We start from the raw sequence: 13259 nt of genomic DNA, 5'->3' as shown, positions 1-13259 counted from the left end.
GACAATGATATACTCCTATGGTACCTCTGGCTAACTACTAACAGAGGTTCAACGTGGATTCAGAAGCCTGATATATATATATATATATATATATATATATATATATATATATATATATATATATATATATATATATATATATATATATATATATATATATATATATATATATATATATATATATAATTCCCCAGACCAAATTATTGAAACTCTGATGCTGAAAGAGTTTTAGGTGGGTTTTTTATATAGATGATTTACATTGTTGAATGTTTCTTCTCCGTGTCGTCAATGATGCAGCTGGGAACGATATGAAATGGGTGCACGGAGCAAAGTTTGTTTCCTCTCCCATTTCTTGAGCCCTATTGCTTAAGGTTGTTTGGTCCAACATTCAGCACTTTGTGTCAATTATCAAACTCTTCTGACGATCAAATCATGTAGCCTTTTTCCCTTCATTATCGGTCGACAGCTGTGCTCTAGCAATTAAGAGAGAATGGGTCATTCTACATTAAATTTGCTTTTATTACAGTAATCAGTTAGGCACCAAGTTAAACATCTAAGTAAACACGGATAAAGTTTTTTTCCGAACGTGGAGGCATTTATAACCCTGATTTGAATCTTGACATGATTGCCTGAGTCCTTCTTGCTTTGTCTGGAGTTAAAAAATAAAAATCCAATTCAAGATTTCAGTAGGAAAGTGCTCTCTCTCTCTCTCTCTCTCTCTCTCTCTCTTTCATGTTTCGTATCACTTGATTACCAGCTTCGTCTGAAAAGTCATTGTCAAACATTTTGTCTAAGATAATTTTATCCACGTCAACTAACTCTAATTTCTCCGCCTAGATACCGTCAAAATGAACATAAACTGCTCGTCGCTAATTACAGTATTCTCCTATTATTCCCAGTCACAAAAGCGACAATCTTCACCAAATATGACTGCATTTCTTGAAATTACAAACGTGTGTTGGCATTTTATAATAATTTAGAATGTATAATTTTCAATCAATCCGGATATTTTATAAGTGGACTATTGTTTAATATTTCAAGTTGCAAAAGTAGTTCCAGGCTGTGTGTGCGATATGGAAGTTTTAGGAGTGCGATACGGAATCACAGACTGAATATCTGTATGTCACGCCAGATCGGCCATGAAAGATTAAATGGGTATTCATTTTTTTACATTTGTAACATTCACCATTAATCTGTGACACTTTCTTTTATAAACTGAAAGTTAATTTATTGAGCTATTTTGAAAGTGAATAATGAAAGCAGGATGTTAATATCATTTAAGTCTATACAAGATTCCTCGATAACTTCCGTGCTTTCCTTGTTGACGGAAACTACCGACGTACTCGTAGAGTTGTAAAATACAGTGGTACGTACCAGCGGGAAAACAAAAGCAAAAAACAACGGTTTACTTGTAATACCGTGCACCCCTATTTAATAGATATAAATCTTCGATCCAATGTGTGTGAGACATTTTCTGAAAGTTATTCTCAGAAAATGACTGTGCCTCGGGGCAACATATTCCTAGTCACCCTTTCTAACATAAAAAACAGAGCTGAAAAACGAGCTTGTTACTGCTGCGCTGTCCAGGGCCCATTGGAATCGTAATTAAAAGGCAAAAGTTTCCATTTATTATTTTCAGTATTTAATACACATGCTTTTTAACAATACAAATATACAATATAAGCAAACTGATATATATTCTGAGAGTTTAAAACAATCTTGACATGGTCATATCCTTCATACGGTCTAAGGTACCTCGATTTTTGACGTAAAACATTGTTTACATTTATATTTGTTGAAAATACTTGAAAACCAAATGAAGCTAATAAGGCATACGTTCGTCAGAATATAATAAAATGCTAAAAATATTGATAGATTTTTCCGGTCACGTTACAAAGTTTACGTGAATTGCTTTAGAAAATTCTATTTCATACACATAAACACATCTCTTTCACCTATTCACTGCTAGTTTAATGAAATTAATTACTTGATATTTTAAAACCTAGGTTAGGTGTATAGTACTCTCTATGTTTAGCCTCAGATAAATCAATATTTATAAGGAAGAAAACACAGATGTGCTTGAATGATCAGGAAGAACAGACATATGGAGACCAATCAGACATTTTAGTGTATATATATATATATATATATATATATATATATATATATATATATATATATATATATATATATATATATATGAATGAATATCAAGATCATTAAATCATTTGATGGACCAGGTAATATTGTGTTTGAGCAAAAGAAATGCTTACTTCGCCATCACATTTTCGTTTTGAATATATGTAATAATGTACGTTTCCACAAGCTACAGCAGATTTAATATTTACATTCATACATGTATAACATTCGTTAGATTTTGTCTGAACTGGTAACAGGTGGTAGGTGTTTTCATTGTTGTCGCTATTTAATTGGTGTGGGTTCAATCCTTTTATAGCTTGTCATTCATCACGATTTATTTTCCTTTTCCCAGCTTTTCATAGTATGCCTCTTCCTCGAGCGTTTGGACTAAATGCCCTTGTAAATATATATACTTGGTTACATTTCGTTACCTTGAACAGCTGAAATCACAACTAACAAAACCCTCATCAACCTTATCTTGTGGCATTCCTTGACAAAATACTCTTCTGTCATGTAAAGCCGTTCACATAAGGCAAGAAATACATGCCGTTTGTCATGTCTATTCTACATGTCAGAGAATGAATTTTCACATTTCGAGACAAAGTTTGTGATATTTTTATGCGTATTTGGTCATAGTAAAAAATATATATTATGTGGACAGGTATGTAGGTAGAATCATAATAATTTGCACATGTATCGTGTATTTATCGTCCCCATCTGAAAGAGGATTTCATTTTTAACCCCACAAACATTTCACTATTGTAATGGTTAAATATATGTATACATTAGCGTCTGGCTTTTGTCTGTCTCTACGGTGACACCATGAACTAGTGTAACACAACTCTCAAAAGTTTACAAAGGCTCAAGCGCTTGGAAAATTAATTATACAAATGTTTATATCTACACTCTACTATGTAAAAAGTTAGACCAACGTTTATAGTTCTCAAAGTTATAGTTGTGGACAACGTATATACACTTATTTCGACATTTGTACAATAAGTAAAACACTCTGGATTTTAAGCACAATATAGGAAAGCATAGTTATAACAAGCAGTGATTATTCTACAGAGCTAAAAATATGCATATGATCGTCGTTTCAGAGAAACAACTAGCAAAGTATGCTTTCCTCTACTGCAGTGTTTCGTCTGTGTAATGGGTAGAACGTTTCATCCCCTTAATAGTTTTAGATACAACGTTCTTATTTATACAGTTCTACAAGTACACAGTAGATGCTGATTTCGCCTAAATCTTGCATAGGCGAATCGATCAGCAAGCGTCACTATTTACATAAGAAGGGCAGTTGTCCGCCAGACTCATAACGAGGGTAGTTGTCCGCCTGACCATCTCTCTCTCTCTCTCTCTCTCTCTCTCTATAAATATATATATATATATATATATATATATATATATATATATATATATATATATATATATATATATATATATATACACTAGTTTCCGGTTTCCGTAGTTCACTGGTTAATGTGACTTGTTTTTGATAACGAGCTTGTTCCAGTAGTTGCGTTATTGCTTTCACTGTTTGACACAGTGCCTGGTTCTCCACCTTTCCTTTTAGGATTTCTGCAGCTGCAAAGAATATCATTGAAAGCTTCGCGGAAATTCCTGTGTGTCGTGTAATACACGATCCAGTTGATAGAGGGGTGCAGATGGCTATGTATGAATGAGCTTCGTGAGAGAAAGAATTGTTGTGGTCTACTGCAATTGCAAGTGCATATGGGATCAAACACACCGAAAGTATTGCATAAATTATGAAAAATATCTTTGCCACTTGAACTTTGACGCTTTTCTGAAGAGAATTATTATTAGTCGAGAGCATCATATTTGATCTATGGCGGGCGACGTAATAATAAATCAGGGAGTAGCAGACACCGATGAGGATCATGGGTACATATACAAGAACGACAGAGAAAACGATTGTGAAATTGTGCATAGCCATCCTGTCCCAAATGCAAAGTATCGCCTTATTTTCGCGAGATTCAGCATAACGATAAATACTCCAAATATGTAAAATCCCACGCAGAAGCAAATACAATTTCGTTTCGTGAAAAGTTTGGAGTAGAGCTTTGATGGCAAATACGGATGTACCGGTTGAAGCTAAGAGAGCCAATTGACATCAGTGATCCTATACAGGAGATGGTGCAAAGGCTTCCGATTGTCTGACAAAGTCCAGGTACTGAGTTGAAGAATTTTTCACCCTCTAATTTAGCTATAAAGCAAGAAAGAAAACATACCACCAGTTAAACAAGTAGCACAAAACATAGATATTAAATTCTCAACTTTTTCTGAGTCTTTTAAAGCGGAATGTTTCCGTCAGTTGCAAAGATATTAAAAATCCAATAATATTTACAGAGGAAGGAGTCTGAATTTGTAATTGCCTTTTACGTGTATAGACATAACACCGAACACTGCACAAATAGTAACACGCCATACCCATTGGTTGTTCTCATGAAAGTGTTCTAAAAATTTAAACGTTTGTACGTGCATCTTTCTGGTAAGAATGCTATTTTAGGGTAATTGTAGACATGATACACATGCCCATTTAAATTGAATTTGCAAGCCAAGCAAACTAACTAACCAAATTACAGGATTTTCTATATACATAAAAATATTTTTCTCCAAGAATGAAGCAGATCGATGGGATAATTATTTCTTAATTTCTTTATAATTTACCGATTGATTTATTTATCAAATGAAGGAGGGAAGGAAGAAAGAAAGCACGCTAGGAAATACGGTTCATGGGAGACTAAGAAAGATTATCGAGTATGGATGTGTATTATCGACTTCTGATATTATATAATGTACTATTACATAAAGAGTTCACACCTTGCCAAATGTAAGCACTTGTAATATGCATGACAACTGGTAGGTAAATCGACAAGGATAACGACGAATGTTACAAAAGTCTTATATGACGCTAGGAACCAGAAATGTAAATACACTCAAACCGGTCTTAAGTAACTGACATGATAGCGATCCCATTCATGTCTCCATTGTGTGCTTTCAAGTACAATTGACTTTATTTACCCACCGACAATGTTCATAGGATCTGCAATCGCTGTCACATACAAATCCGACATAGCCAGGTTGACGATGAAGACTGACTCAATGTTCCTTAACTTTTTATGAGTAGTCACAGCAATGAGGATTAGAATGTTGCCAAAAGTGCCCGCCATGGATGCTATGGAAACCATGATGATGCTTGGTATAGCAATATGAGGATTCGTCTGGGGAAATTCGTATCTTCCAAATATGTCATCGTCATCAAAGCTGGTGAATGGCGTTGTGGAATTAACGGAGATTTTATTGCTTTCAACGGTTCATCGCCTTCAGATGTTTTACCTTCCTTCGCGCATGTTTATGGTTGTGAAGAGTAAGTTTTATAGACACTGAAACTGATGAAATGTCAAAATTCGCAAATTGGCAAGGTACAACAGATTTCACGCACTGTTAGATCAACAAGACCTTCTGAACTGCAAACATAATATATTGATTTACAGAACGTCTTACACTTACATGATAGGAATCCAAAAATAACTTTTTTGATATTGTTGTAATTTGTTTTAAAAGAAACGTAAAGGTTAAATGGTAAAAAATAATTAACACAAAACCATTTTGTGGCATTTTGCAATAGGAAGTTAGCATTAGTATTGACACAGAAATCGTTCTAAGCCTTAATATTCTATCTTACAACTCTTCAAGCCGTCGATTCGTTTCCATTTCTATACCCTTTAATTAGTCACCTAAAGAAGAGGCTATAATAGGGGACAAAAGAGTATAGTTTCTCAAAACTAATCATTAACATCTTTTAATAAAAATAACCAAATAATATTGGTCCAAAAAGTACAAAATAAAACTCAACGCCAGCAAAATGGCTTGTAACTTAAACATTTTAAAAAAGATATTTATCCCCAAAACTGAAAACTACCATTCTGGTAGGATGGATGATATACTTAAAGATTTTGAGCAAGAGATCTAAAAATAAGGCACGTGTTTAACCTGTTTGGGTACTTTGGTAGGTACTGGGGATAGGCTCTATTGTATCGTTCTTTATAGACTTAAACTTCCTTCTTTACAATGTGCGAAACCACCGATATGGCTGACCTATTTCTGTTTATACACATTTGAATACATCCTAGAAACTCAGATAATTATGTACTTAATAGAAAGTTCATGGCTTGATATACGTACATCTAATATGTTTGCCTGTATAAATATGTCAATACGTAAACAGTGATCTGAGGTTGCTCTTTTACAAGACTTTTCAGACTTTCAGTGTTATTTCAATTTGCCATAAATTTCAAGATCTCAAAAACAATTACCTTTAACGACGGTGGTTTGTCTGTTGATTTAAAAGAGTAATACAAAAGTAAAGAGTCTTATTTATGGCACGCTATTGTTCTGCTGCATTAACCCCTGCATTATTGGAAGCATATATGTACTTTTACAGAAGTGGATAATCCAAGTTTTTGTCTTCCTTATATTTGCCAAACTAGTCATCTTACATGTATACGACATGATCTTGAAAAGATGGTAATTTTAAACTTGTACTCTGAATATTGCAATATATGCATGTTCGAGTTTGAACTTACGAATCATCTCAAATTAGCTTCACACTCTTAAGATTTATTCTGTAAATGTCGTGCATTTTCTATTTTTATTGACAAAGCTGACAGACTATACACATGGAAAGCACTTCTCCTGCTTTACACAAAGAGTTTAGGACTACGTTGCTGACATTTATATCCAAGATGAATGATATCAATAAAAGGTTCATATAACATCATACATTAAAGTAATTAATACGTGGGGAATCTTATGAAGTTTGTAATAGAGCAAAGACAAAATAGCAAAGTTTAGCAGCTTGATTTAATCGTGTCCAGATGACGTGGTTCATGTATTTAATTCAATCATAAAACAATGATTAATCTATTGAATATTTGTATATTATAATAATATTAGTGACATTATCATGGAATGTTTAGAGTTAGCAATAATAATTAAAATTCATTTGCTGAAACCTGACCAATTATTCTAGAATTGTTTTTAGCATTAAACTCAGATTCAACAAAATAAAAAGTTGAAAACATCATATAAAATAACTGGAGTACCACTACGTTAGAGAACATCTGCATTCAGGAAGAGAGACTCAAAAATAATTCTGGACGTGATAAATAAGTTATAGACAACCACTATTATCACTGAGGTTCTATTTCAACAAATTAATATAATAGTAAGCCTGGATTCTAAGCGGATTCAGATCAATTTTGTTGCATTATTAAAGAAATCACTCAACTACAAATGTATTCTTCGAACACGGAGACCCCACCATGGTGGCTGAAAATCAACAGATGTAACCAAGGTATGACAGATGGATGGATAAACATTAGTAACTCTGCATGCCCTAACATAGTCATAGTCAAGCATAAACTAGAGAACAGTTAGATCCTTGCCTTAATATTTAAAACTTTATTGAATAGATACGCCGAACAGCTGTCAAAATATTTAGAGTATATAGGAATTTTAGTCTATATATAACAAGAGTACAAACTTCCTTGATCGGGGAAAACCGTTGTACCTTTACCTGACATACTCCAATTAGTTAAGGTAAATCGAAAGATTAACAGGTTCTCTTTATGGAAACATAGGTCACGGTCAGCGCTCTCTCTAATACTGTAAAGACCTTATTATTAGCAGCCACTCATTATCTTGAGAATGCGCCTTTATTCTAAAAGGCCTCAGTGGCCTCAGACACAGATATCGCGTGCTGTTATTTTGTTATTTCACATAGCTAAATCATTTTTATTTATGTAAACATCACAGCAATTTGGTTCTCCTTACGGGCAACACTCATTCAGGAGGAACACCACATCCTTGATTATTTTCACAATACTGATCCGACACAAGATATACTTGCAGCTTACACATTAAAACAATGATTTTCGGCTGCTTGTTTCATTATTTAACTTATTTGTGTAGATTTTCCTTGGTCAGGACACAATAGGATATACTGAAACTTTCCCGGCTTGTCATATAATTCAACAAATAATTTATCTCCCTAGGATATAAAGAGTAAATTTAAAAAGATCTTACAGAATTGTAAATTAAATCCCAAATAATCCTAAAAGATGTGGACGAAATATATAGTGTTCACAATGAATTCCAGTGTTGTTCCGAATGAATTCCAAACTGAGAGTCCTAATGTACACATAGCCTGGAATATTATTGATGTATCAACCGTCACATCGATATAATCCCAAATGTGTCTAAATGAATTCACATTAATCTAAAAAAAATGATTTAGTACGAACGTATTGTTGAGCACTTTGTAATTCCAGCGGTTAATTTCAATAACTAAAACCTCCAAAAATAAAACTGAACCCACTTGAAATGTATTCCTCTTAACACGCATATTAAGGTAGGAATAAAGAATTTCTGTTTTCTTCTCCCTTTTATAAAAACTTAAGTCATAATATGAGGACCAGGGTGATGGTCAAATGTTCATTGCTAGAACATACTAAGCTATCAACAATATCAGGTCTGTTATTAAAACTGTAGTAAAGAACATAACCAACAGCATCGTGCACCAGCAGTTCCTGAGGAGAAAACCTATGTCCTGACTTCAAACTCAAGTAAACATGTTTATCAACAAATACTAATAATCTTAAAATATCATCTACAGTCATAACAGCGATTTTATATGCTGTTTTCCAGAAAGATATATTAATCAGGTGGGTCCAATTCCTACCCTCAATTATGGACATATGTCAATAGTACAATACAAATTAAATGTACATATCTTATAATCATCGACAAAAGCTGACAAGAAATACTAAATAAATATACTGGTCGTAGGCGGTCTGGACGCTAGCTGTCGGTAACGAACGTCAAGTGACATACTCTTGAGTGCATCAATTTATTCCGCTGCTGCAAATGAGGTAAGGCGATAACACAGAAAATTAAATTAATCCATTACCATTACTGCAAGGTATTTAGGATCTAAACACTAACACCCCGGCTAGATTGGTTTTGGGTATGTACAAGTTCTCCCAAGGACCCACCTCTTGGGCGGTCTTTCTTGTCCGTATATAAATCAAAGAGAGCAAGCTATGAAAGCATCTGATAAGAAACAGTCGCATGTATATATTCTTCTCCATGTATCTGATAAAGATTTCATTGAAAGATATTCATAAAGTATACAGTGGGTACACTATCAAATAAATTGTGCTAAATTAGTTTTTAAGACTCAATATAGGATAAGTAAGGTCCATTACATTATGTAAGTAACGCTTTCATTATAATGTTCTCGGTACCTGATGCCTTAGGATGCCCTGAGTTTTGCTCGCGCTCTAGATACTGGTGATGAGAATCTGCAAACGAAATTATAATAAACTACGCATCTGTCCTTGAGCAATGAAGAATTTAATCATCGTTAAGGAACTGGAGTTCAAAAATGTATTGAACACCTTTGGAACAATGTTAGTCAACGTGACTATAGCGTTTAAATTGAAACGTGCCTTAAAACAAAGAGGATAAAGAAACGTAAATACTTAAATTGTGATACGAATGTCCATTGTATCTCAATTGTGTAACGAATGTCCCTTTTATCTTAACTGTGATACGAATGTCCCGTATCTAAAAAAACCTAATAGCCACATTTAGAGAAATAGTCCAGAGAGTCGCTTATCCTTGCTCGATATCCACAATCAATGTAAAAATGAAACATCAAAATTGCTTCTGCACATGTTTATTTAAGACAATTATTATTTTTACTTCCTAGCAAATGCAAATAATATTGTCACAGTGTTTCTTTGGTTATACCGTATTGAATATACTGGCCGCCTGCCAAAGGGTTCCTGGCCGGTTAGTGGGAGCCGGACAATCTGGGTTGACATACAAACAAGTCCTTGCTGAAACCGTCAGCGTCTAAAGGAAGACAAGATAAAGCGTCCATAATCTAAGACGCCCAAACTACTTTGCTCCCTCAGTATCGTTTACATTAGGTTATTTGGACACTAGTATTATGTAACGGAGGTTCAGTGTGGCCCTCTTCAGTGGATCCGTACATTCGCGCTATTTTAAAGGATGCCAGTCAGTAACAGCAGGTCCACATTGTCCTTTGATTTGCATTACCTTCTCAGGAGCGTATATACATACATACATACATATATATATATATATATATATATATATATATATATATATATATATATATATATATATATATATATATATATATATATATATATATATATATATATATATATATGCGATGTCTGTCATTTAAAGTCACTCTTTGTCAGTACGATTCTAGGGTCTGAAACTAAGTAACGTACAAAAACAAAACCAAGTTCAGTAAATTAAACAAATAATTTTATTCTCTAAGTTACAAAGGGACAGTTTAAGAGGAACTTACAGCATTTTGAATTAAATCTCAAATCATCCCAAATGTTTTATTACGCATCCAAAATTATAGGATGTTCCAAATTAATTCCAATAATTTTGAATGTGCCAGTGTACCAATAGTCTTGATGTATCCCAATGACATAATCCAGAATGTCTTTGACTGAATCCTCCATAATCCCAAAGTAGTGCTGCAGTCCAAAATATCAACAAGCACTTTGTAATTCCGATCAATAGTTAAATAGATGATTCTCACATGTTATATCTGAACACAACAGTAAACGGTTCCATCCAGCTATTAAATAAGGAATGAAGACTTTGTTGACAAAATCCTGTTTAATATAGATGCCGACTTGGCCTATGTTGCAACAGCATTTCCTGAAATAAAAACTGAATCATCTTAATTATAAAATTACAACAAACTGTAAACGAGTTCGCTTCTAGAATCTTCAAGGGCTATACTCAAGGCCAGGTATTAAACTGAAACCGATGTAAACATATATTTATAACTTACAAACAAGACAATAATCATGTACAAACCACAACGCTATGCTCGCTCTTAGACTATAGGCAAGTACACATTATAACTAAACATACATAACAGTATATATACTGGTTGTTCCTTTATCAGTATCATTATTTTTCAGCTAAATGCAGCAAGAGGTATATACTAGAACGTTTTATTACTTATGCATTGTCATCTGTTTGCTTTGCAATTTCTGGTACTGTGCTAACATAGCTTTATATCAGACGCTAGTGTTAAGGAGTATCTTCAGGTCGAGTCAACATTGTGTTTTCTACAAGATTACTCAATTCATCTGGGCCCATTTTGATACTTAAGTTCTAAAACATGTGACACTTCTGATTCATCCTATTAAAAATGCATACACAATAAGCTCATATACATGTATTATTATTGATAACTCCATTAAATATGATTTATAATTTACCTATAAAGCTCGATTTTAACATGAACGTTTAAATCAAACGTTTAAAAGGACTTGATGCGTGAATATGGGTCACAGAGACCTACTGATATGATGACTTTGTAGAGCTCACCCGGTTACATCCGTCTTTATCAAAAGTCCTGAGTATAAATATAACGTTATACAGTGCAAAAAACAAAAAGTGATCATTGGTGGGACGCAAACGTTTCACTTTAGTCAGTAAAAGATGAAACGTAGGTCACAATACCATTCGATTGTTGTAAGGATAAAGAACTAATACTTATGAAAACAGTGATCTTAATTGCTGATTATAAGATCAACAGTTTGTTGCTTGGTTGATTGAAATTTTACGTTGCACCAACCAATGTATCGCCACAAAGATTATGCGATAAAATGTATGTGTCTTAAAGGGTTATTACCAACGAGCGATAACAGTAAAAAAGAATAACGATGATATGGCATAAATACACAAATATTCTTGATTGAAGGTGGATACGAATGGTGTTTATAAAGAGGTGGATACGAATGGTGTTTATAAAGAGTACCTAAATAATAAAAAGATAGGATATGGTGATTAACGGTGTACGTACTCGTTATAAATGCTATAAGGAAATAAAGTTGCACACAATCACTATTTTAAAATAAATTTAATTTCCTTCAATAAATTTAAAATGCAAATTAAATGTATTAACAAGTTCATTCATGTGTAGTAACAAGCGTAGGTAGGAGATCAAAAAGTGCTTCACGCTGAAGGGTGCGTTGCAATAAATGAACTCCGATGTGCCTTCTCCCTGTAAGATGTAGGAGTGGGTTATATAAGGTTGATCAATTGTAATTCTTGCAATGAATATCTCTTCCTTATGGATGTTTATGTAGGAAGGGAGAAATTAGCTTCGATTACGTGGAGGTTATTTTATTGTCCCAAAGCGAGTCATAATAGTCCAATCTGTATGTAGTAAATATTTTATATAGGTTAAAAAAAAACAATTTTGTTTTTCTATCAGCACCCCTGTCAGTGTGCGCTTCAATTTCGAATTAATCAAGTGCGTTCAAGAATTTTACTTTCAATGCGTTTAATGATGGCAGGTTTTCTGTGAAAGACAATACCTAACAGTTTTGTTTTCTCAACAATCAGTGTAGGTGTTTATTCCAGCGTGCGTTTAAGATCATCACGTAGTATTAGTAGCTGACACAAATGCACGCATACTGCTTTTGATTGTAATAATAAGAGAACAACTGGCAAAGGCCCAATTTTGAATCTTGGTTACTTTTTTGCAGTCGTTTTTCAATTGTATGCATGTGCTTCGATCGACAACATAATCGGAGAGCATTAACATATATTGAGCAAACCAAAAAAGCAGATAAACACTTATATTATTAATTTTGATTCCTAAATAAAAGTAACAAACGTATTCAAACAAAAACTCAACATATTCCAAACGAAACCCCACCTAAACGGAGGTACCAACAGGCAGGCTGGGACCAATTCTAATTATTACTAGCTAGAGTACATCCAGATAACTTAGAAAGCCCAAGTATTGACATGTATTATGATAACAGACACAATTATAGAAGCAGCTAACCGATGCATCCTAAAGACAACTAATATCCAAAATAAAAACCCTGTACCGTGGTGGACTAAACAGTGCACTATAGCACATAAAGACAGAAAGGGCCTTAAATAAATATAAGCGCACCAAACATTCTATCTACTTGCAGCAATATAAAGATAAAGAAAAAGCACTAAAACAA

At 33.7% G+C, this 13259-nt stretch overlaps 1 long non-coding RNA gene across 1 annotated transcript; it reads right to left on the bottom strand.

Annotated features, from left to right (window-relative positions):
* Window positions 1-1625: 1625 nt before the first annotated feature.
* LOC149792577 (uncharacterized) lies at window positions 1626-5540 on the bottom strand. The gene is made up of 2 exons (XR_016423298.1): window positions 5189-5540; window positions 1626-4366 (listed from the first exon to the last, which is right to left on the bottom strand). It is a non-coding gene; the product is annotated as an uncharacterized LOC149792577 (long non-coding RNA).
* Window positions 5541-13259: the final 7719 nt, after the last annotated feature.

This window comes from Sinohyriopsis cumingii, chromosome 9, assembly GCF_028554795.1.
Source record: "Sinohyriopsis cumingii isolate HCF-2022 chromosome 9, ASM2855479v2, whole genome shotgun sequence".
In the NCBI taxonomy this organism is placed as follows: domain Eukaryota; kingdom Metazoa; phylum Mollusca; class Bivalvia; order Unionida; family Unionidae; genus Sinohyriopsis; species Sinohyriopsis cumingii.
This window is presented reverse-complemented; position numbering and strand designations above follow the sequence as displayed.